The sequence below is a fragment of the Hypanus sabinus genome, chromosome 3 (genome assembly GCF_030144855.1).
Source record: "Hypanus sabinus isolate sHypSab1 chromosome 3, sHypSab1.hap1, whole genome shotgun sequence".
NCBI lineage: Eukaryota > Metazoa > Chordata > Chondrichthyes > Myliobatiformes > Dasyatidae > Hypanus > Hypanus sabinus.
Window position 1 is genome coordinate 188919875 of NC_082708.1, and position 23292 is coordinate 188943166.

The 23292-nt window shown below is 43.4% G+C and overlaps 1 protein-coding gene and 1 long non-coding RNA gene across 10 annotated transcripts in view; one reads left to right on the top strand and one right to left on the bottom strand.

Annotated features, from left to right (window-relative positions):
* Positions 1–23292, top strand: part of sfxn5b (sideroflexin 5b) — a 282969-nt gene that overhangs the window by 12922 nt on the left and 246755 nt on the right. The gene's annotated exons all lie outside the window — the stretch shown is intronic.
* On the bottom strand, positions 10610–13714 carry LOC132391976 (uncharacterized). Its single transcript, XR_009511401.1, has 3 exons — positions 11844–13714; positions 11447–11519; positions 10610–11345 (listed from the first exon to the last, which is right to left on the bottom strand). It is a non-coding gene; the product is annotated as an uncharacterized LOC132391976 (long non-coding RNA).

Consider the following 23292-nt stretch of genomic DNA (forward strand, 5'->3'; position numbering starts at 1 on the left):
TATCGGGAACATGTTTCCTGCCTCTAGCGTGTCCAATCCCTTAATAATCTTATACATTTCAATCAGATCCCCTCTCATCCTTCTAAATTCCAGTGTATACAAGCCCAATCGCTCCAGTCTTTCAACATATGACAGTCCCGCCATCCCGGGAATTAACCTCGTGAGCCTACGCTGCACTCACTCAATAGCAAGAATGTTCTTCCTCAAATTTAGAAACCAAAACTGAACACAGTGCTCCAGGTGTGGTCTCACCAGGGCACCTTAAAATTATGCCCCGTCATGTTAGCCATTTCAGCCCCGGGGAAAAGCCTCTGGCTATCCACACAATCAATGCATCTCATCATCTTGTACTGTACACCTCTATCAGGTCATCTCTCATTCTTCATCGCTCCAAGGAGAAAAGGCCAAGTTCACTCACTCCAGTTGTTCTCATAAGGTACGCCCTCCAATCCAGACAACATTGTTGTAAATTTCCTCTGCACCCTTTCTATGGTTTTCACATCCTTCCTGTAGTGAGGTGACCAGAACTGAGCACAGTACTCCAAGTGGGGTCTGGCCAAGGTCTTACACAGTTAGTGACGGGGTGGTAATGAAGGTGTATGGTATGTTTGCCTTTATTAGTCAATAAGTTAATTTCCAGAGCTCAGAAGTTATGTTGCAGCTTGATGAAAATCTAGTTCTGTTGCTTCTAGAATATTGCATTCATTTTTTGTCATCCCGTTGTAGGAAGGATGTCGAGGCTTTGGTGAGGGTACAAAAGAGGTTTACCAGGGTGCTGCCTGGAATAGAGGGCCTGTGCTACAACGACAGGTTAAACAAACATGGATGGTTTTCTCTGGAGTGGTGGAACCTGATGGAAGTTTATAATATTATGTGTGGCTTAAGCAGGATAGAAGGCCAGTACTCTTCTAGAATTGCAATATCAATTGCAGAGGACGTGCATTTGAGGTGAGAGGGGGTTAGCTAATGGGAGTTGAGCGGGGCAATTTTTCTGCACAGAAATTGGTGCGTACCTGGAAAGTGCGGCCTGGAGTGGTGATGGAGGCAAATATGATGGGGCTGTTCATAAGTATTCAAAGAATGGATGGGTATGCAGAAGGAATTAGATTAGCTGGGCATTTGATACTAATTTAATTAGTTCTGTACAGCATTGATCTCATGCTGTGCTGTCCTATGTTCTGTTTGAGACTTGCTGTGAGAGGAGTTGAAGAATCGGATACTATCACTATTTCAGAGACATGTAGGGAGTCTTTAAATAGGTTGGAATTGGACCTTGTGTAGACAAGTGGGATTGGTGTAGATGTCCAAATGATGGTTGGCATTGTAAGCTGTTTCTCTCCTGCACACCTCTGTCTGTATTTACCACCTAAGCCCTCTTTCAGCTGGTAAATTAATATGTCTCCTTGTTGAGTAACACTTAAAAGAAGAACTAAATGTTATGCGGATGGGGGATGTGGAGTTCAGTTTATCAATAAGGTTAGGTTATATTTTGACACATTTCTGTCGGTGCAAAGTGGAAAGTATCCTTCAGGTTACATTGCAGCCTGCTATAGAAACACCAATGCCCAGGAGTGGAACAGCTGACAAAAGGTGATGGATACAGCCATGTTCAACACAGGCAAGCCTGTCCCCACCACTAAGCACCTTTACATGGAGCAGCAGCATCCATCATCGAGGACCCCACCAATCAAGCCATGCTCTCTTCTTCCTACTGCTACTGAGCAGGAGGTACAGGAGCCTTGGGTCCCACACCACCAGTTCAGGAACAGGTATTAAACTTCAGCTATCAGGCTCCTGAACCGGTGTGGATAACTTCACTCACTTCAACACTGAACTGATTCCACAACCTACAGACTCACTTTCAAGGGCTCTACAACTCATGTTCTCAGTATTAAATTTTTACTCACACAATTTGTGTCCTTTTGCATATTGGTCGTTTGTCAGTCTTTGTTTTTAGTTTCCTGTAAATGCCTGCAAGAAAATGAATCTTGGGGTAATACTTGGTAACATATATGTACTTTGATAATAAATTTTACTTTCAACCACTGGGTTCATAAGAATCATAGATTCAATCACATCTTGATGAAGGGTTGCGGCTCAAAATATCGACTTTTTATTCCCCTCTTTAGATGCTGCCTGACTTGCTGAGTTCCACAGCAATCTGTGTGTGTTACTAAAAATTCAAACATTTAATTCCCTTTCAATTCTTTGACAAACTCATCACTCTTTCCACAAATGTTTATTGCAACTATATAGCTTCCTGTATTAAAAACAGAGCGAGTCGTAGATCACCATAACATAATAATGTGTTTAGCACTCTGCATTGTTGTGGACCACCACAGCAATGGCCCTTGACTCACGGGAATCGCTCGTGCTTGAGCTCTCGTATTGGCTCTGGGATGCTGGTGTTTATGCTGTTAAATCTGGCTTCTTACCTTGGCAAGTGAAAGAGAAGAGATCAGGTTTTTTGTCTGTGTTACTAGAAGGATGGCAAGCTGCCAAGACAATGTTTATGTTTGAAGGTAAGACTTGTTTCTGTGAGGTGGAGAATGGGTAAACGTGTCAATGCCCTACATATGAGCCTATAATTATTGCGTCCAATAGTTACTGTTAGAAAGTCACACCATGACAAAGGACAGTTGGCATAGACTTTTAAATTTTCTGAGGGAAATTCAGTGGATTTATTTTCAATACACATCTAATAAAGTGAAAAATTAGACTTTTCAACAGAATTCAATCAGACAGTATTAAATGTGGCACTGTGGTTAAATAGGCAAATGCAGTCATAGAGTTACGGTTGGCATGGTAGCTTGGCGGTCAGTGCTGTCGCTTTACTGCACCAGCAAACACCGATTGATGTTCAATACCAACCACTGTCTGTAAGGAGTTTGTACCTTCTCCCCCTAACTGCATGCGTTCCCCTCAGGTGCTCCAGTTTCCTTCCACGTTCCAAAGATGTGCAGATTTGGGTTACTGAGTTGTGGGCATTCTGTGTTGGCGCCAGAAGTGTGGCGTCACTTGTGGGCTGCCCCCAGTGCATGCCCGTAAACACAGGCAATTCTGCTGATGTTGGAAATCCAGAAGAATGCACACAAAATGCTGGAGGAACTCAGCAGGTCTGGCACCATCTATGGATGGGAATAAACAGTCTATGTTTTGCACTGAGACCCTCCATCAGGACTGGAGAGGAAGGGGGAAGAAGGTGGGCAGAGGGGAAGGAGTACAAGCTTGGCAGGTGATGGGTGAGACAGGGTGAAGGGGGAAGGCGGGTGGGTGGGAGGTAGGACGTCCTCACTGATTTGATTGGATGCAAATGACAAATTTCACTAAATGTTTTGATTACGTGTGTCAAAAAGGGTAATCTTTATCTTTATGCAGAGCAGAAACTGGCCGACACATGACTACTCATCTATAGTAATTCCATGCACCCACAGCCTTCTGTGGCCAGGCAATTCAAATACTTGTCCTTAAACTTGAGCATATCTGCCACCACCACCTCCTCAGACAGTGTCAATTCAAAAGAATGTTATTATCAATGTATGTATATGTTAGTCATTTTCTTGCAGGCAGTCACAGTAAATGCAAAGAAGTACTGTGCAGTAGAATCAATGAAAAACGATGCACAAAAAAGACTGGCAAAAAAGTAATGTGCAAATCAAGACAAACTGTAAATAACAAAATAAAATAATAATAATAATAAATTGTACTGAAAGTGTGAGATTTAGAGTTTTGATGTGAGTCTGTTGGTTGCAGAATCATTTCAGTGTTGTGGTGAGTGAAGATGTCCACAATGGGTCAGGAGACTGATATTTAAAAGGTTCTTTTTTTTTTTGTCTTTGCCGCTTATTTTCTTTAGCACATTGGTTGTTTGTCAGTCTTTTATCAATTTTATTGCATTTCATTGTTCTCCTGTGAATGCCTGCAAGAAAATTAACCTCGGGCGAGTGTACGGTGACATTCCAGCATCTGCAGTTTTTCTCTTGTTTGTGATGTGGTGACATACATACTTCTGGATTCCAACCATTCCATGTGGAAAAATGTCCACCTCAAGTCTCCCCTATATCTCCTACCTCTCACTGCTCATCATGGGCAGCACAGTAGTGTAGCAGTCAGCATAATGCTATCACAGCGCTAGCAGCTTGGGTTCAATTCCACCCTTGTCTGTAAGGAGTTTGTACATTCTCCCTGAAACCACGTGGGATTCCTCCGGGTGCTCCAGTTTCCTCCCACAGCTCAAAGTAGTTAGTAGGCTAATTGGCCACATGGGTGTCATTTTGGCTGGTGTGAGATGTTCTTTGTGCCAAGTTTGCATTTGGCCTCTCGGTAACAATGAAGGAGGCTGAAGATAAAAAGGTAAAGATTAGCTTTATTTGTCACATGTGCATCAAAACGTACAGTGAAATGTGCTGTTTGTGTCAACAACCAACACAGTCCAAGGATTTGTCGGGGGCAGCCCTCAAGTGTCGCCATGCTCGTGCCCAGAATTCACTGACTGTAGCCCTTACGTCTTTGGAATGTGGGAGGAAACCAGGAGAAAAGACGAAAGGTCGTGGGGCGAATTTACAAACTCCTTCCATGCAGCGGCAGAAATTGAATCCTGATTGCTGGCACAGTAAAACATTATGCTAGCTGCTAAGCTACCTGTCAAAGATGAGACGCATTGGCCCCTCAGTAGCAATGGAGAAGGCTGAGGATAGGTAGGTGAGTGTAGGAATGGAGGACGACAAACAACTGGAGGTTCAAGGTGGCCATTTAGAACAGATCACAAACGCTCTGTAAAATGGCTGAATAATCTGTGCTTGGGTTTCACCAGTGCAGGTGAACCTCTGCCTCACTTAGAAAGGATAGACATAAACACAGATGCTTCAGCCCATTTAGTTCATGCCAAACTATCATTCTGCCTAGTCCCTTCTATCTGCAGCCAGACCACTCCCATCCATGTATCTATCCAAACTTCTCTTGCATATTGAAATCAAAACTGCATCTGCCTCTTCTTGTTCCATGCTGTCAACACCCTCTATGTGAAGAAGTTCTCCCTCAGGTTCCTCTTAAACATGTCATCTTTCATCCCTAACCCATGACCTCTATCAGGTTCCCTGGGCGATGGTGACAGAGGAAATTAAAAGACAGGTTGAGAGGATCAAGAGGAGGTATGATAGGGGTACACAAAATTATGAGGGGTATAGATAGGGTAAATGCAAGCAGGCTTTTTCCACTGAGGTTGGGTGGAACTATAATGAGAGGTCATCGGTTAAGAGTCAAAGGTGAAATGTTTAAGGGGACCGTGAGAGGAAACATCTTCATTCAGAGGGTGGTGAGAGAGTGAAACAAGCTGCCAGCAGAAGTGGTGCTTGCAAGCTCAATTTCAATGTTTAAGCAAAGATTAAATAGGTACATCGATGGTAGGGATATGGAGAGCTATGGTCCTGGTGCAGGTCGATGGGAATAGGCAAGTTAAATAGCTTGCATGGACTAGATGGGCTGAATGGCCTGTTTCTGTGACTCTAGGTGTTATGCCTAAGGTGACAGAGGGAAGTGCCTGGGGCTAGAGAGGGGTGAACGTGGAGTCACAAAGTGTGATCTGTACAGAAAGCAGAAATGATGGTGGAACTTGTGGTAAGACCATGCTGGAGCAGATAGAAATGGTGAAAGATGATGCAGAGGATGAGTGGGAATTCTGATGTTCTGTCTGCAGAGAAGTGTGGGTGAGAGAAGCCAGGCAGAAAAAGGTGAAAACCCCAAAATATGACTTCACAGAGATTAAAGATTAGCTTCATTTGTCACACATACATCGAAACATACAGTGAAATGCATTGTTTGTGTCAACAGCCAACACAGTCTGAGAATGTGCCAGAACAGCCCACAAGTGTCACCATGCTTTCCAGTGACAGCTCACTAACCCTAACCCATACTTTTTTGGACTGTGGGCGGAAAGAATGTACAAACTCCTTACAGACAGCAACAGGAATTGGATCCCGATCGCTGGCACTGTGAAGCCTTACACTAACTGTTATGCATAGATCTGAGGGAAGATGAGAGATCTTGGGTTGTTTTCTGTTGTGTGGGGTAAATGAAGTGAGTTGTTGACAAGGTGATTAAAATGGAGGCTCTGGTTTCGGTATCTGATTATTCAAATTGGCAGAAAGAGTGCATGAGCTTTTAATGTTGGGGAGAGTGTGTGAATGGACATAAAGTATTTTATAATCTCTGAGGGGAATGGAATATTTTAAGAGAGGTTTTGAACGGTTAACTACAGTAGCCTCTAGACTTGCTAGAGGATTCCGATTCTCTACATCCAATGTAGTTTTATTTTCCATGAGCAGTGCGCTACGGTAGTGGAGCTGTTTGCGCGACACTATGACAACGCGGGGTGTCGGAGTTTGGAGTTCAATCCCGCTGCCATCCATAAGGAGTTTGAATGTCATCGCCGTGACTGTGCAAGTCTCCTCCAGCTGCTCACCACACTCCAAAGACGTAGGGGTTAGTAAGTTAATTGGTTTTTGTAAACTGTCCTGTGATTAGGCTACGGTCAGTGGCACAGCTCGAAGGTCAGAATAGCCTGTTCCACGCTGTATCTGTAAATGGTTTTCTTGTGATCTGATGCCTGTTCTTCTGCAGTCTGTTGAATAGTAACATCCAAAGAGTTAACAATTAACTCTTAAAGTCATTAAAAGGAACACCGCACCTGATATTACGTGGGCATCCACCACCCTCTGTCTCTTCTTTCAAAGGTTGCATGTATCACACTATCAGAGCAAAGGGCGCATTGCATGTTGAACATTTATTGACAAGTTTAATGGGCATTGCAGCACAGTAGATGTTTGTTTATTGGACCAGTTATCCAGACACAAGAGATTCTGCAGATGCTGGAAATTCAGAACAACACACACACAATGCTGGAGTAACTCAGCAGGTCAGGCAGCATCTATGGAAATGAATAGAAAGTCAACATTTCAGGCCCAGACCTCTCTTCAGGACTGGAAAGGAAAGGGGAAGATGCCAGAATAAAAGAGTGGGAAAGGTAAAGGGCTGGAGAAGAAGAAATCTGAAAGGAGAGGAGTATCTGAAGTATGGGAGAAAGGGAAGAGGAGGGGCACCAGAGGAAGATGATAGGCAGTGAGAGGATGAATTAACAGAAGAAATTGTTATGCCATAAGATTGGAGGCTACCCAGACAGAATATGAGGAGTTGCTCAGTCTCCTGCACCCTTTGTTCTGTGGCTCCATTTCAAGAGGCCCGTAGGTACCTGTGACTTCTGCAGTGAACATCAAGGCCAATATGAACTTGTAAATTCTAAAGCACAGAGAACAGGAAGTTCCTGCTAGGATGGGTAATTAGAGTACTCCTTCCACAGTTTCTTCCTGGGAACTGCACACAAGTGCCATTCCAAAGAAGACACAGCAGCGTCTCCATTTTGAAGTTTGCACAGATTTGGTATGTCATCTAAAGCTTTGACAAACTCTATAGAAACATGCAACTCAGCAGGCCAGGCAGCGTCAATGGAAAAGAGTAAGTAGTCAATGTTTCGGGCCGACAGGTCTTGAAGAAGGGTTTCGGTCTGAAAAGACGACTCTTTTCCATAGATGCTGCCTAGCTTGCTGGGTTCCTCAAGCATTTTGTGTGTGCTGCTTGGATTTCCAACATCTGCAGGTTCTCTCTTGTTTCTGTAGATGCACAATGAAGAGTGCATCGCATCGCAACCTGGTATGGAAACACCTATGTCTAAGAGTGAAAAAGCCTACAAAAAGTCATGTATATAGCCCGGTTGATCACAAGAAAAGCCCTTCCCACCTTTGAGCACATCTACATGGAGCGCTGCAGTAAGAAAGCGGCATCCATCATCACAAACTGCCACCATCCTGGTCATATTCTATTCTTCCTGCTGCCATCAGGAAGGAGGTTCGGGTCCCACATCACCAGGTTCGAAAACAGTTATTGTGGATAACTTCACTCACCTCAACACTGAACTGATTACCAAACAGCCTATAAACTCACTTATAATTACTCTGCAACCAATATTCTCAGTATTATTTATTTACTGATTATAATTTCCTTGTTTTGTATTTGCACAGTTTATAATGTGTTTTCTTTGCTTGTTTTTTTGAACGTGCTATGTTGTATGTTTTGTGCCTTAGCCCCAGAGGAATGCTGCTTTGTTCGGCCGTATCCATGTGTGGTTGAATGATAATTAGATTAGATTTGTCTTTAGCATATTGATTGGCAGTCTTTGTGAGTCATTTTTCATTGGTTCTGTTGTATTTCTTTGTTCTACTGTGTATGACCGCAAGAAAATGAATTTCAAGGTAGTAAATGGTGACATACTATATGTAGTGTTTACTGTGAACTCAGCTTTAAAACACCACTGAAGTCCAGCTTAAGGTATTGACCTGTAACATTGACCGTTCATTTTATCTGTTGAGATGATGCCCGATCAGCTGAGTTTCTAGAGCAGATAGTTTGTTGCTCTGGATTCCAGCACCACCACTCTCTTGAGTCTCCAAAGATAAAATGAAGCTTTATCAGGTGAATGATTGCGAAGCCAGTCATAGGGTTAGTACCGACAGGCTTGAGGTTATAGTAACAGCGGGAGCTTTCCCAGGTATGTTTAATGCAACAGAATCATAGTCAACGTTGAGTTATTGTCCCTAACTGATCCTTGCTGCTGTATTCACTGACACCCCATCCAGCCCCTCTCCGTCCACTCACTGCCTCTCAAAGTTGAAGTCAATGTTTATCATCATCTGCACAAGTCCACGTGTGCACAGGTACAATGAAAAAGCTATTTGCAGCAACATCATGGGCACAATTTTGGATACCTCCTGTACCTAGTAAAGTGGCCGCTCTGTGTGTGTTCGTGGTCTTCTGCTGCTGTTGCCCATCCACGTTAAAGTTTGATGTGTTAAAGCTCACTTTTGTAGTGCATGATTATTTGAGTTACTGTTGCCTTCCTGTCATCTTGAACCAGTCAGACCATTCTCCTCTGACTTGTCTCATTAATGAGGTCTTTTCCATAAGACCATGAGACACAGGAACAGAACTCGGCCATTCAACCCATCGACACTACTCCGCCATTCCATCATGGCTGATTTATTATCCTCCTTAATCCCATTCTTCTGCCTTGTCCCCAGAATTTCTGACATATTGATTAACCAAAAACCTATCAACCTCCACTTTAACTCTACTCAATGACTTGGCCTCCACAGCCGTCTGTGGCAATGAATTCCACAGATTCACCGCCCTCTGCCTAAAGGAATTCTTCCTCATCTCTGTTATAACCATATAACAATTACAACATGGAAACAGGTGATCTTGGCCCTTCTAGTCCATGCCGAACACTTACTCTCACTTAATCCCACAGACCCACACTCAGCCCATAACCCTCCATTCCTTTCCTGTCCATATACCTATCCAATTTTACTTTAAATGACAATACCGAACCTGCCTCTACCGCTTCTACTGGAAGCTCATTCCACACAGCTACCACTCTCTGAGTAAAGAAGTTTGCCCTCATGTTACCCTTAAACTTTTGCCCCCTAACTCTCAACTCATGTCCTCTTGTATGAATCTCCCCTACTCTCAATGGAAAAAGCTTATCCACGTCAACTCTATCTACCCCCCTCATAATTTTAAATACTTCTATCAAGTCCCCCCTCAACCTTCTACACTCCAAAGAATAAAGACCTAACTTGTTCAACCTTACCCTGTAACTTAGGTGCTGAAACCCAGGTAACATTCTGTACTCTCTGTACTCTCTCTATTTTGTTGACATCTTTCCTATAATTCGGTAACCAGAACTGTACACAATACTCCAAATTCGGCCTTACCGATGCCTTGTAGAACTTTAACATTACATCCCAACTCCGATACTCAATGCCCTGATTTATAAAGGCCAAATGGACATCCCTCTATTCTAACCCTGCATGAGGGCTCCCAAGGCACCCGTTTAGAACATAGTCTACCCTTTTATTCCTTCTCACCAAGTACATGACCATATGCTTCTCAACACTGTATTCTGTCTGCCTGGGCAGTACAATATGGTGCCCATGCAGCAAGCTTCCCCCCCCCCCCCCCCCCACCAATCCCATGCAGTTGATGAGCCCGAAGCAACGACAGAGAACAATTATAGTTTGGCACTAGTGGCATTTCAGGAGTTGCCAGTCAGCGTTGGACTCAATGTAGGACTGCCTTAGGGACTCCAACTGTGGATTTTTCCCTCAGGGTTTACCCTCAAAACCTGCCCCATAAGTGATATAATCCTGCCCATATAGCGGCAAGACTGAGGAGGTTGAGATCTGTGTTTTCCTTCCACCACGCTGCCAACCATGTCTGACGAGACCCATCTGCCCGAAGTGACTGGTTTTAACCCGCCTTTGCTCCTTCTTCTATCAGTAGAAACAGTTCAGGCTTAGTAGCTAAGCCACACGTGAGAGCCAGTAGCTGGATTTGATTGTCAGAGGCTATTTGAGATGTGTGCCATTGGGAGCATTTAATAGGCAGTGGAAGCCACCCCCGGCTATAACAAGCTTAAGGAACCCTAACCATCTATCATATCTTGTTTTGTACATTACTTACTTGTCATTAGTTTTTCATTAATTCTATTGTATTTCTTTGTTCTACTGTGAATGCCTGCAAGAAAATAATACATACTTTGACATTAATTTTACTTTGAACTTTAAAGATTTCTGTGAGTGTTTTTGAGTTTTCAATGTGAAAAATTCTACGTAGTCTTCATTGGATGTACTCCTGTGTGGTTTCCACAAGCCCTATACAATTGGTCAGTGTCAAGAGGTCACAATTTGAATCGAGTGATTCTTGGATGTTGGCATATGGCAATTAAATTAAAAATAAAAGTTGATCGGTATTCTGGGATGTGTGGAGTGAGGAGTTGACTGAATTGTCAGGTTCTTGTTCTGAATTGTTATTCAGTTGCTGAAACAAGGTGGTATGGGTGACTAAGATTAGGATTACATTAGCTTTATTTTTCACAAATGCAGTGATATGCATTAGTGGCATCTACAGCAATGCAGTCTGAGGATGTACTGGACGCAGCCCCGCGAGTATTGCCACTTCTCTGGTGCCAACATAGATTGCCCACAACTCCGTGGGGATGTGGGAGAGCACCATGAGGAAACCCCCACAGTCATGGGGAGAACATACAAACTCCTTTACAGACAGCGGCAGGAACAGAACCCGGGTCCCTGGCGCTGTAAGGCGTTACACTAGCCTCGATGCTGCCATTTTGAACAAGGATTCAAAGTGCATTTGTTTTCAAAGTATAAATGCAGTATGCAGCCCTGACATTAGTCTTCTCCACAGACAGCCACGAAACAAGAACACCAAGGAACCTGTTCAAAGAAAATGCCAAACATACAATATGTAAAGAAAGAACAAATCGGACAAATGGACAAAAACAAGCAAAAAAAAACCACAATATAAAACATCAAACCTCCGAGTCATTGAAACCGTCTCGGAACATTCAGTTTAGTGTCGTGTCATTCGTTGACAGCAGGCTGCAGAGCCTAATTAAAATCACACAAAATATCAATTAACAATATGAGTAACCGGAAACCAGAAACACACATAACATGAACTGCAGCGTCCAGTCCACAAACTGGATCAATTAAACCTTACCCAAGACCTGGTGGCATCGAGCAAGAAGGAAACAGAGAGAGACTAGTAACAAAAGCATCTTCCTCTCACAGCACTGAGCGAGAGGAAGAGAGATATCAGTCAAATGCAGGCACCTTCCTCTGGGATCAGCGAACGAGAGAGGGAGAGAGATCAATCACACACAGGCACCTTTCTCCAGCAGGGGAGGGAGAGGGAGCTGAACGCCCACACACCTTCCGCTCTTGTCCTTGTTCGTCTCAATCTTGCTCGACACTTTCATCGGCAAGAATGTTGCTCATGGGCTCGCGCCCCGTCTCCAAGCTTCTTGGCCTTCAGGCTTGCCACTCTGCTCAAAAGCTCACCAACCTTTCTAGCGTTTAAGCTCACCGACCTTTAGACCCTTCGAGACAGTAACAATTGCTTAATCGGCCTAAAAACACACCATCAAAATAACCATATAACCATATAACAATCACAGCACGGAAACAGGCCATCTTGGCCCTCCTAGTCCGTGCCGAACCCTTAATCTCGCCTAGTCCCACCTACCCACACTCAGCCCATAACCCTCCACTCCTTTCCTGTCCATATACCTATCCAATTTTACCTTAAATGACACAACTGAACTGGCCTCTACTACTTCTACAGGAAGCTCATTCCACACAGCTATCACTCTCTGAGTAAAGAAATACCCCCTCGTGTTTCCCTTAAACTTCTGCCCCCAACTCTCAAATCATGTCCTCTAGTTTGAATCTCCCCTACTCTCAATGGAAACAGCCTGTTCATGTCAACTCTATCTATCCCTCTCAAAATTTTAAATACCTCGATCAAATCCGCCCTCAACCTTCTACACTCCAATGAATAGAGACCTAACTTGTTCAACCTTTCTCTGTAACTTAATTGCTGAAACCCAGGTAACATCCTAGTAAATCGTCTCTGCACTCTCTCTAATTTATTGATATCTTTCCTATAATTCGGTGACCAGAACTGCACACAATATTCCAAATTTGGCCTTACCAATGCCTTGTACAATTTTAACATTACATCCCAGCTTCTGTACTCAATGCTCTGATTTATAAAGGCCAGCGTTCCAAAAGCCTTCTTCACCACCCTATCTACATGAGGCTCCACCTTCAGGGAACTATGCACTGTTATTCCTAGATCTCTCTGTTCCACTGCATTCCTCAATGCCCTACCATTTGCCCTGTATGTTCTATTTGGATTATTCCTGCCAAAATGTAGAACCTCACACTTCTCAGCATTAAACTCCATCTGTCAACGTTTAGCCCATTCTTCTAACCGGCACAAATCTCCCTGCAAGCTTTGAAAATCCACCTCATTATCCACAACACCCCCTACCTTAGTATCATCGGCATACTTACTAATCCAATTTACCACCCCATCATCCAGATCATTTATGTATATTAAAAACAACATTGGGCCCAAAACAGATCCCTGAGGCACCCCGCTAGTCACCGGCCTCCATCCTGATAAACAATTATCCACCACTACTCTCTGGTATCTCCCATCTAGCCACTGTTGAATCCATTTTATTACTCCAGCATTAATACCTAACGACTGAACCTTCTTAACTAACCTTCCATGTGGAACTTTATCAAAGGCTTTGCTGAAGTCCATATAGACTACATCCACTGCCTTACCCTCGTCAACATTCCAAAATGTACAGTAAATCACATGTTCCAATAGCAGCAGAATCCTATTTGAAAGAAGTAGTTTTGTGAACGGTCTGAAGGGTGTCACATTTCTTCACGAAATGTTGTACAGTTCAGTTCCTTGAGCTGATAAACTCTTCATTGCTGACTGAATGGCGTTGAAAACAAGATGGATAGGAATGAACAGACCACTGTTTCACCTGTCCCATACTATAAGATATTTTTTCCTTTGCTCCTCTCTATCAAGGAACTTCCTGATCCAGACAAAAGAAAGGCAGAGCTAACATGAGAAAGTGTGTTCTGGAAAATCTTGCTCTTGCCCATCTCAGTCCAGGAATAGACCAGTCAATGGCATCAAATGAACAAAGTGTAGTCACGACTTTCCTAATGTCTAATGAGATCTGTTGATAGACTTTCACTTGGCTCATACTGAAAATAGAACGCTACAATTTTCTGTGGAAATAAACAAATTAAACAAAAAAGGTAAAGATTTTTGCTTGTGATTTTGTGCCTCTCTGAACTACTTTTCTTTTTTTTTGTTGAGCTTGGCACCAGTCCCCTCTCTTTCTCTCTCTCCTAATGGAAAAAAGAACCCCATGCTGTGTGTTAACAGTCTGTCTGTCGAAATGTCATCTGGAATAAATTAAAGGAGTAAAAATACCTGGAACAGGCTCTTGGCACTCCTGTTGGAGGTTAATTAACCAGCATTAAAAACATAATTCCAATAATTTCATCCTCTCACTTCCCTAAACCAACAAATCCTTCATCAGCACTGATCAGGGGAAAATTCAGCTCTTTTCAAACTCTACAGTTTGAATCTGGTGACCTTGGGTATCATGGTGCCTTCTACCTGAGATGGCTTTGAAACTGACCACACAAAAAACATAAAGATCTCAGTTCTCTTGTTGCAGACAGACAAGCATTATAAGTGGAAAGATCCATTCTTCAGGGTTTGGAGATTAAGGATCTCCTTGTCACTTATTATTTAGTGACACAGCGTGGAACAGACCCTTCTGGCCCACCGCACAGCAACCCGTCGACTTAACCATTGTTTAATCGCAGGGTCTCTACTGAAGGAGGTGTAAGACACTCCTTCCCTCCGCTAGCCTGCAGGTCACCCTTGGGCAAGGTGTAGCACCTGCTTAGCCCCCTGATCAGGGTCATATGAGGCCATGGGAGCAGGTGGTGGATGGTTGTATGAGCAGCTGGTACGTATCACAAGTCCGGGTTATGCAACCACTGACACCGGGCAGACCATTTCTGAAGAGTGTTGATAATGGCTGGGTGTCACCTGACTTGTAAAGAAGAAGGCCATGGAAAACACTTCTGTAGAAAAATTTGCCAAGAACAATCCTGGTCATGGAAAGATCATGATCACCTACATCACACAACATGGCACATAACGAACCAACAAGATGATGATAGGACAATCTACAATGACTAACCTACCAGCCAGCATGTCTTTGGACTATGTGAGGAAATCCACATGCACATGTGAAGAATGTACACGCTTTTTAGATGATGCTGGAATTAAACCCTAAACTCTGACACCCTAGAACATAGAAAATCTACAGCACGTTACAGGCCCTTCAGCCCACAAAGTTGTGCTGACTATGTAACTTGCTTTAGAAAGTGCATAGAATTCCCCTACCACGTAGTCCTCTATTTTTTCAAGTTCCATGCATCTATCTAAGAGTCTGTTAAATGACTTTATCTGCCTCTACCACCTTCACTAGCAGTGCATTCCACGCACCCACCACTTTCTATGGAAAAACTTATCCCTGACATCCCCCTTGTACCTACTTCCAAGCACTTTAAAACTATGCCCCCCTTGTGTTAGCCATTTCAGCTCTGGGTTAAAAGCCTCCGGCTATCCACACGATTAATACCTCTCATCATCTTGTACACCTCTATCAGGTCTCCTCTCATCCTCCATTGTTCCAAGGAGAAAAGGCCAAGTTCACTCAACTTATTCTTCTAAGGTATGCTCTCCGATCCAGGCAACATCCTTGTAAATCTCCTCTGCACTCTCTCTATATTATCCACATCCTTCCTGTAATGAGGTGACCAGTACTAAACACAATCACACAGTTGATGATGGCCAACACACCATGTGCCTCCTTAACAACACTGTCAACCAGACAGCAGTTTTGAGTGTCCTATGGACATGGACCCCAAGATCTCCCCAATCCTCCACACTGCCAAGCATTTTACCATTAATATTAAATCCTGTCTTCAAATTTGACCTACTGAAATGAACCACTTCACACTTATCTGGGTTGAACTCCATCTGCCACTTCTCAGCCCAGTTCTGCATCCTATCGATGTCCCACTGTAACCTCTAACAACCCTCCAGACTATCCACAACACCCCCTTCTACTAACTCTTCCAGGTCACTTATAAAAATCACAAAAGGAGGGGTCCCAGAACAGATCCCTGCGGAACACCACCGGTCACTGTCCTCCATGCAGAACATGAACCATCTGCAACCACCCTTTGCCTTCTGTGCTCAAGCCAATTCTGGATCCACAAAGCAAGGTCTCCTTGGATCCCATGCCTCCCTACTTTCTGAATGAGCTTCGCATGGGGAACCTTATCATATGCCTTACTGAAATCCATATACATTACATCCACTGCTTGACCTTCATCAATGTGGTTCGTTATATCCTCAAAGAATTCAATCAGGTTTGTCAGGCACGACCTGCCCTTGACAGAGCCATGCTGACTATCCCGAATCAGATTGTCTTCCAAATGCTCATAAGTCCTGCCTCTCAGGATCTTCTCCCTGATATGTAATAGTGTCGTGCTAACCACTAACACTCACCAGCATGTCTTTGGACTGTGTGAGGAAACCCACGTGCCCATGTGAAGAATGTACATGCGTCTTTGGATGATGCTGGAATTAAACTCTAAACTCTGATGCCCTAGAAAATAGAAAATCTACAGCATGTTACAGGCCCTTCAGCCCACAATGCCATAATGTCCTGAGTTACTGATAGACAAGTGAATTCAAATCACTCAATGGAAGCTGGTAAATTTAAGTTGAAATAATTAAATGAAATCCCAGCCAACACAATGGTACAGCCATCAAAGTTACTGCCTTATAGCTCCAACAACCAGTAATCAGTCCTGAACTATGTTGCTGCCCGAGTGAGGATTTTATTCAATCACTTTATTAAAGTTCAAAGTAAATTTATTATCAGAGTATGAATATCCTAGCATTTACTACCTTGACATGCATTATCTTGCAGGTTTTTAGAAGAAACACAGAAATACAACAGAATTTTATAAAAAGCTACACATAAACAGATAAAGAATAAAGCAGCAATGGGGATAAAGGAGATAAACTGGGCAAATGAAAATAATACTCTAAACATGAATATAAAAAGCCCTTGAAAGTGAGTCTGTAGATTGTAGAATCAGTTCAGAGTAGCAGTGAATGCAATTATCCACACTGGTTCAGGAACCTGATGGTTGTAGGGTAATTACTGTGCCTGGACCTGGTGGTGTGGGACCTAAAACTCTCGTGTGTCCTGCCCAATGGTGGTAATCAGAAAAGAGCACGGACTGGATGATGGCCGCTGCTTTCTTGTCACATTGTCAAATGTACCAAGGAAGGGTGAAAAACTTTGTTTTGCACGTCATCGGTTTTGCGGTGAAAGCAAAGGATACGGGGAGAATGTAAGAGAATGGGTTTGAGAAGGAAAATAGATCAGCCATAATTGAATGGGGGAGAAGAGTTGATGGGCAAAATAGCCTAATTCTGCTCTTGTGTGTGTTATTGAGTAGTACAAGGGAAAACAATAGCGGAATGCAGATTAGGTGTTACTGTTACAGAGAAAGTGCAGGCAGACAATAAGGTAGATTGTGAAGTCAAAAGTCCATCTTGTTGTACGGAGGGATAGAAGCTGACATTGAGCCTAATGGTATGTACTGTACAGTACTGTGTAAATTTCATATTTCATGTCACGTGTGAGTGATGATAAACCTGATTCTGATATGGGTCTCTATTTTGGACTGAGAGTGGGAAGGGGGCAGGGAGAGGGGAATCATGGTTGGGAAAAGGGGAAGGGAGGGGGGAGGGAGCGGGAAGCACTAGAGAGACATTCTGTAATGATCAATAAACTAATTGTTTGGAGACAAATGACCTTGCCTTGTGCCTGCACCTGGGCCACACCTCACCTCACCCCGACACTCCTCCTCTGCCACCTGTCCCACACCCTTGCCATTCCCAACACTCTTTGCTCCTACCATTTTTCAAACTCACTCTACACTCCAGGTTGACAAAGACAGTACTGTGCATAAGTCTCAGGAACCCTAGCTATGGCAAAGACTTCTGCACAGTACTTTCAGGCATTTGTATCTTCTGCCTGATGGAAGAACAGACGAGGGAGTTTTCACATTCTCCATGTGGCACTGGGAATGCTCTGACTCAGCATGAACTTGATGGCCAAGTAACCACCCATGTCACAAAAAGAAATTATTTTTGGATATTCCCAATGTTGAATATGTGGGTGCCCCGTCAAGTAGTGTTATGAATCATCTGGAGGAACTCAACAGGTTAAACAGCATCTTCGGGAGGGAAGGCGATTGGCATACTGAAGACGTGCCCCACCACCCACCCCACCAGCAGATGCTGCTCAACCCTGCTGAGTTCCTTCAGCAGATTGTTGATTGCTCCATGTTATAAAACCTGCAGTCTCTTTATCTCCATGTGACTCCATTGAGCTCTTCATAAATTGCTAGCTCAAAGTTCTACCCACTCATCATTATCATTATGTTGTATGAAGTGGGCGATCGTGATCTTCACTTGACCGTAATACTTCTTGGCAAATTTTTCTACAGAAGTGGTTTCTGGATGACCCCAGTCATTATCAATACTTTTCAGAGATCATCTGCCTGGTGTCAGTGATCGCATAACCAGGACCTTCCACCTTTGGCTTATGGACCTCTGCTTTCCCTCTCCTGAAGTGTACGACCTGTCCCTTGGTCTTGCTGACGTTGAGTGAGAGTTTGTTGGTATGACACCACTTAGCCAAATTTACAATCTGGAACGCTGCTAGTAATTCTCAGTTCAGAATCAGAATCAGGATTAATATCACTGGCATACGTCATGGCATTTGTTGTTGTGCGGCTGCAGTTCAGCATATATACCATTCTCACACCAATTCAGAGAGCTGATACATCTCTGTAAAATGTAAAATATACCTCTATGATTTATGAAGTACTGACTGTGCTTTGTATAGGGTGTTTGTTTTCTAATTAAGAATTATAGGCCAGGCATAAATAGCAGTCTTGAGGCTGTCACGCAATGTGCAGTCTAGTATTGTGTTAACTTCCAGTAATTCCCCCTCACCACTGCAGGTGAGATTCCATAGCCAAACACTTCTGGGTATTTGACTATAGCCACTAATTGCTATCCAAACTATAGTAAAGAATGCACCTTTAAATGCTGCTTCATACCATTGTGTCCAGTGGAAAGATGTTATGTGAGATTTTTTGTTGCACATTCATTGTCCCTTTCTGTTTTTTATGCAAACCAGTCAACACAGTAATTCTATTGATTACCTCCCCAAAATAATTATTACCCTCTGCTCCCTCACTGAGGTCATACCAGATTGTAGCTCTTGGCGCATGGATGCTAGAAAAATGGAGGGCTATGTGGGAGGGAAGGGTTAGATTGATGTTAGAGTAGGTTTAAAGATCAACACACCATCATAGGGAGAAGGGCCTGCACTGTATCGTAGTGTTCTGTGTTCCTACTGTGGTCAAACAGCCTTGAACGGTTGTGCTGTACAGTTTCATGAAAAGAACATTTGGATCTGCACCCAAGGTTTTTGATTCCCTTTATTCATTTTCAGCTTAATTAAACTTTAAAATAGGGTCTTATGATAGCTGCTGCTGCCAGTCTTTCAGGTAGCGTGTCTCTTTGATTTACAAACATTTACATCTAGGACAACAAATCTCCTCATTTTCCCCTCAGTTCTTTTGACAGTTCCAGTAAACAAATTCCGTCCCCCTCTTCATCGATCCCCACTCTGACCTTTTACCTCTTCTCACCTGTTTATTACTTCCCCTCCTCCTTCTGTTTCTCCTATAGTCCACTCTCCTCTCCTATCAGATTCCTCCTTCTCAAGCCCTTGACCTTACCCACCCACCTGGCTTTACCAATCACCTTCCAGCTAGCCTCTTTACCCTCCCCCTGCCTTTTTTATCCTGGCATCTCACCCTCCTTCTCAGCCTTGAAGAAGAGTCTTGGTCCGAAACATTGAGTGTTTATTCATTTCTGTAGATACTGCTGACCCGCTGTATCCTCCAGCATTTTGTGTATGTTGCTTTTGCCAGTTTCTTTCTTTGTCATAAGACTCTCTACCTCCCTGACTTCTCTTTAAATCCCTACGTTACCGTGACTAAGTTTGCTAGTTCTCCAAATGCCGTGGGTGACATGCTAGCATAGTGATTAGCATAATGCTTTACAGCACCAGCAATTCTTTCTGTACCTTCTCTCTGTGACCACATGGGTTTCCTCCGGGTGCTCCAGTTTCCTCCCACATTCCAAAGACATTCCAAGAGTTGGATTTAGTGACTTATCAATATGCTATATTGGCGATGGAAGAATGGCGACTCTCGTGGGCTGCCCAGTACAATCCTTGCTGATTTGATTTGATGCAAATGACGGCTGCCTCTGTATGTTTTGAAGTACACATAACAAATAAAGATAATCTTTCATCTATGATCTTAAATCCACAACCAGCTGGTAGTTTGCTTATTCACTATTGCTTGGACGCTATTCCATAATCTAGGAACAGCTTCCCACCTGACATACAGATTTATCACCTCTGTTATAATGGTAGGCCTCTAGATGATGCTAGCCTCTGTCCCTCCTACCGAAAGGGGCTCTTTTGGGACCAATTATCTCCCCCCCCATCTGATCAACTAATTTGGCTGGGATACGGACCTCACCTGGTGTATATTTCACATCACAGTATGCATCCATCACCCCCCCCACCCGCCTTGGGGTCCGTACTGCTGTGAAACACGACCTCTTTCTTGTCTGACCCAAGTGATCACCCCCTTTCAGGATTAGGTTCAGATTGTGGTTCTCTAACAATCACACCTCACACATTTAAAAAAAGAAACCCTGGGCTCCCCGTTTCAGCGCGCAGTCGTTTATAGCTCGTCAACTTGATGGTGTTGGCATTGCTGGAGCCCATTCCCTTCCCAACCCTGCAGGAAACTGCTTCATTTGCCAGTACTAATCTACAGCTAATAAAGTCACTGCTCCATTAAATGGAGTTCTAATTAAGAGAACTAATTTCAGACCAGCTCCTAAGGATCAGTACCGAAGTGAAAAGAATCTGTCTCCCACTGAGCCCTGATGAGGCCAGAGGTGCTGAAGAGTCAGCGAGGTGAAAATTTGGTGATATTTATAATTAAAGTACAAAAGAAATGTGCATGAGTCCCGTGCTTCTGGACACACTACTGGCAGAGACTATAAGGATTAAGTTTTATTTGACAATTTGAAACTTAATTCATGCCAAGTTGAGTTCACACTATCAACTGTGAACTTGGAGATCTATGTTGGCTCCCATTTCAATGATATTTTCTTTAAGAATGCCTCGTACTCCTACTTAAATCCCTGGATGATTCAGAGTCTCCCTACCTCACTATTCCTACAACTCCAAGAGCACTGCTTCAGTGCTTTCCCTCATATACATTTATCAATTATTTATTGGGATGCAGCGCAGAACAGGCCCTTTGAGCTGTGCTGTCCAGCAACCCCAGATTTAACACTGGCCTAATAACAGGAGAATTTACAATAACCAATTAACCTAACAACCAGTAAGTCTTTGGACTGTGGGAGGAAGCCAGAGCACTCAGAGGAAGCCCACGCGGTCACGGGGAGAAAGTACAGACTCCTTACAGGCAGTGGTGGGAATTGAACCTGGGTCGTTAGTACTGTAAAGCGTTATGCTAATCATTATGCTACCGTGCCGCCATACACCACTGTGCTACCCTCACTTGCTTCATCCTAACCAACCCTACTTTCAGAACAAACTCCAGTTAGACACTTGGTGGCCACACTATTAGATTCCTCCAGTAGTTAATAAAGTAACCACATGTCTGTGGTCTTCTGCTGTTGTAGCCCATCCATTTCAAGGTTCAACATGCTGCGCATTCAGAGATGCTCTTATGCACACCACTGTTATAATGCATGGTTATTTGAGTTACTGTCAGCTTGAACCATTCTGACCGTTGTCCTCTGACCTCTTCTTTAACAAAGCTCACAGAACTGCCACTCACTGGATGTTTTTGTTTTTCACGCCATTCTCCGCAAACTCTAGGGACAGTTGTGCTTGAAAATCCCAGGAGATCAGCAGTTTATGAGATACTTAAATTCTGTCTAGCACCAACAATCATTCCACCTCGGTCAAAGTCACCTAGATCACATTTTTCCCTCATACTGATGTTTGGTCTGAACAACAACTGAACCCCTTGACCATGTCTGCAAGGTTTTATACATGGAGTTACTGCCACTTGATTGACTGATTAGAGACAGGTATTTGCAATAACAAGCAGGTATATCTCTTAAAGTGGCCACTGATTGTATATCTAGCATCAAAAACAGTCAAGGGAATTCTCAGGACTATAATTGACAATCAAAGGGAAATGTTTTGGTGTGTGCAAATGTTTGTTCAAAGAGGAGATTAAAGCACCATTTGTACAATCGAATGCGGTAATTTCAGGAGTTTGGATCCCACCCCTGCAGCTGTCGAGAGTTTGAATTTACTCCATTAATCTATAGAGAGTCCTTATACTCACCTCTTCAACAAGCATTTGGACATAAGGCCATAAGATATGGAAGCAGAATTAGGCCATTTGGCCCATCAAATATGCTGCACCATTCCGTCATAGCTGATTTATTATCCTTCTCAACCCCATTCTCCTGCCTTCGCCCAGTACCCTTTGATGCCCTGACTAATCAAGAACCTATCAACTTTTACTTTAAATATGCCCAATGACTTGACCTCCACAGCCACTTGTGGCAATGAACTACTTTAGTACCTCCCTATAGAACATAGAACATTACAGCACATTGCACGCCCTTCAATCCGCAACGTTGTGCCAGCTGGTTAACCTACTCCAAGATCAGTCTAACCCTCTCCACCCACATAGCCCTCTATTTTTCTTTCCACAATGTATCTGCCTCTACCACCATCCCTGGCAACGCATTCCATACACTCAGTGTAGAAAAAAACCTTACCTCTGACATCCCCCTTATACTTTCCTCCTGTCACCTTAAAATTATGCCCTCTGCTTTGATTATCATCTTTACCTGACTATGGCCCAGCGAAGGCCCTTTGTAATTCTGGAAATGCTAATTGTTCTCTACACAGTGCGGTATTTCTTTGAGGAGCAAAAGGCAAGTTTTAAAGTGCTCTGTTTACCCCAATATGTGCGATGAGGACAGTGTTATGCCTTTATTACCTCTGGCGCTATCTCCAAAACCTCCATATCCTTCCTGTAAAGAGGCGACAATCCATAGACCCTCTGTCTGAAATGGGAAAGGCAAAAGCTTGCGAAAAAGTCTACTACTTGAGATACACTTTCTTACAGGCATTGACAGTAGATCAGAGAGATAAAATAGAATCATTGAAAAACTACACACAAAGACGGATAAGCAACCAATGTGCAAAAGAAGGCAAACTGTGCAGACAAATGAATAAATAATACGTGAAGTGTAGACTCCTTGAGAGTGAGTCTATGGGGTTTGTGGAATCAGTTCGTGCTGTGATTGTTATATGGTTGTTTGTTTGATATAGTTCAGTGTTGAATGAATTTATCTATGCTGGTTCAAGAGCCAAATAGTTGAGGGGTGATAACTGTCCCTGAACCCGGTTGTGCGAGATCTAAGGCTCCTGTCCCTCCTTCCCAATGGCACCGGCAACAAGAGAGCTGGATGGTGGGGATCCTTGATGATGGATGCTGTTTTCTCGTGACAACGTTCCTA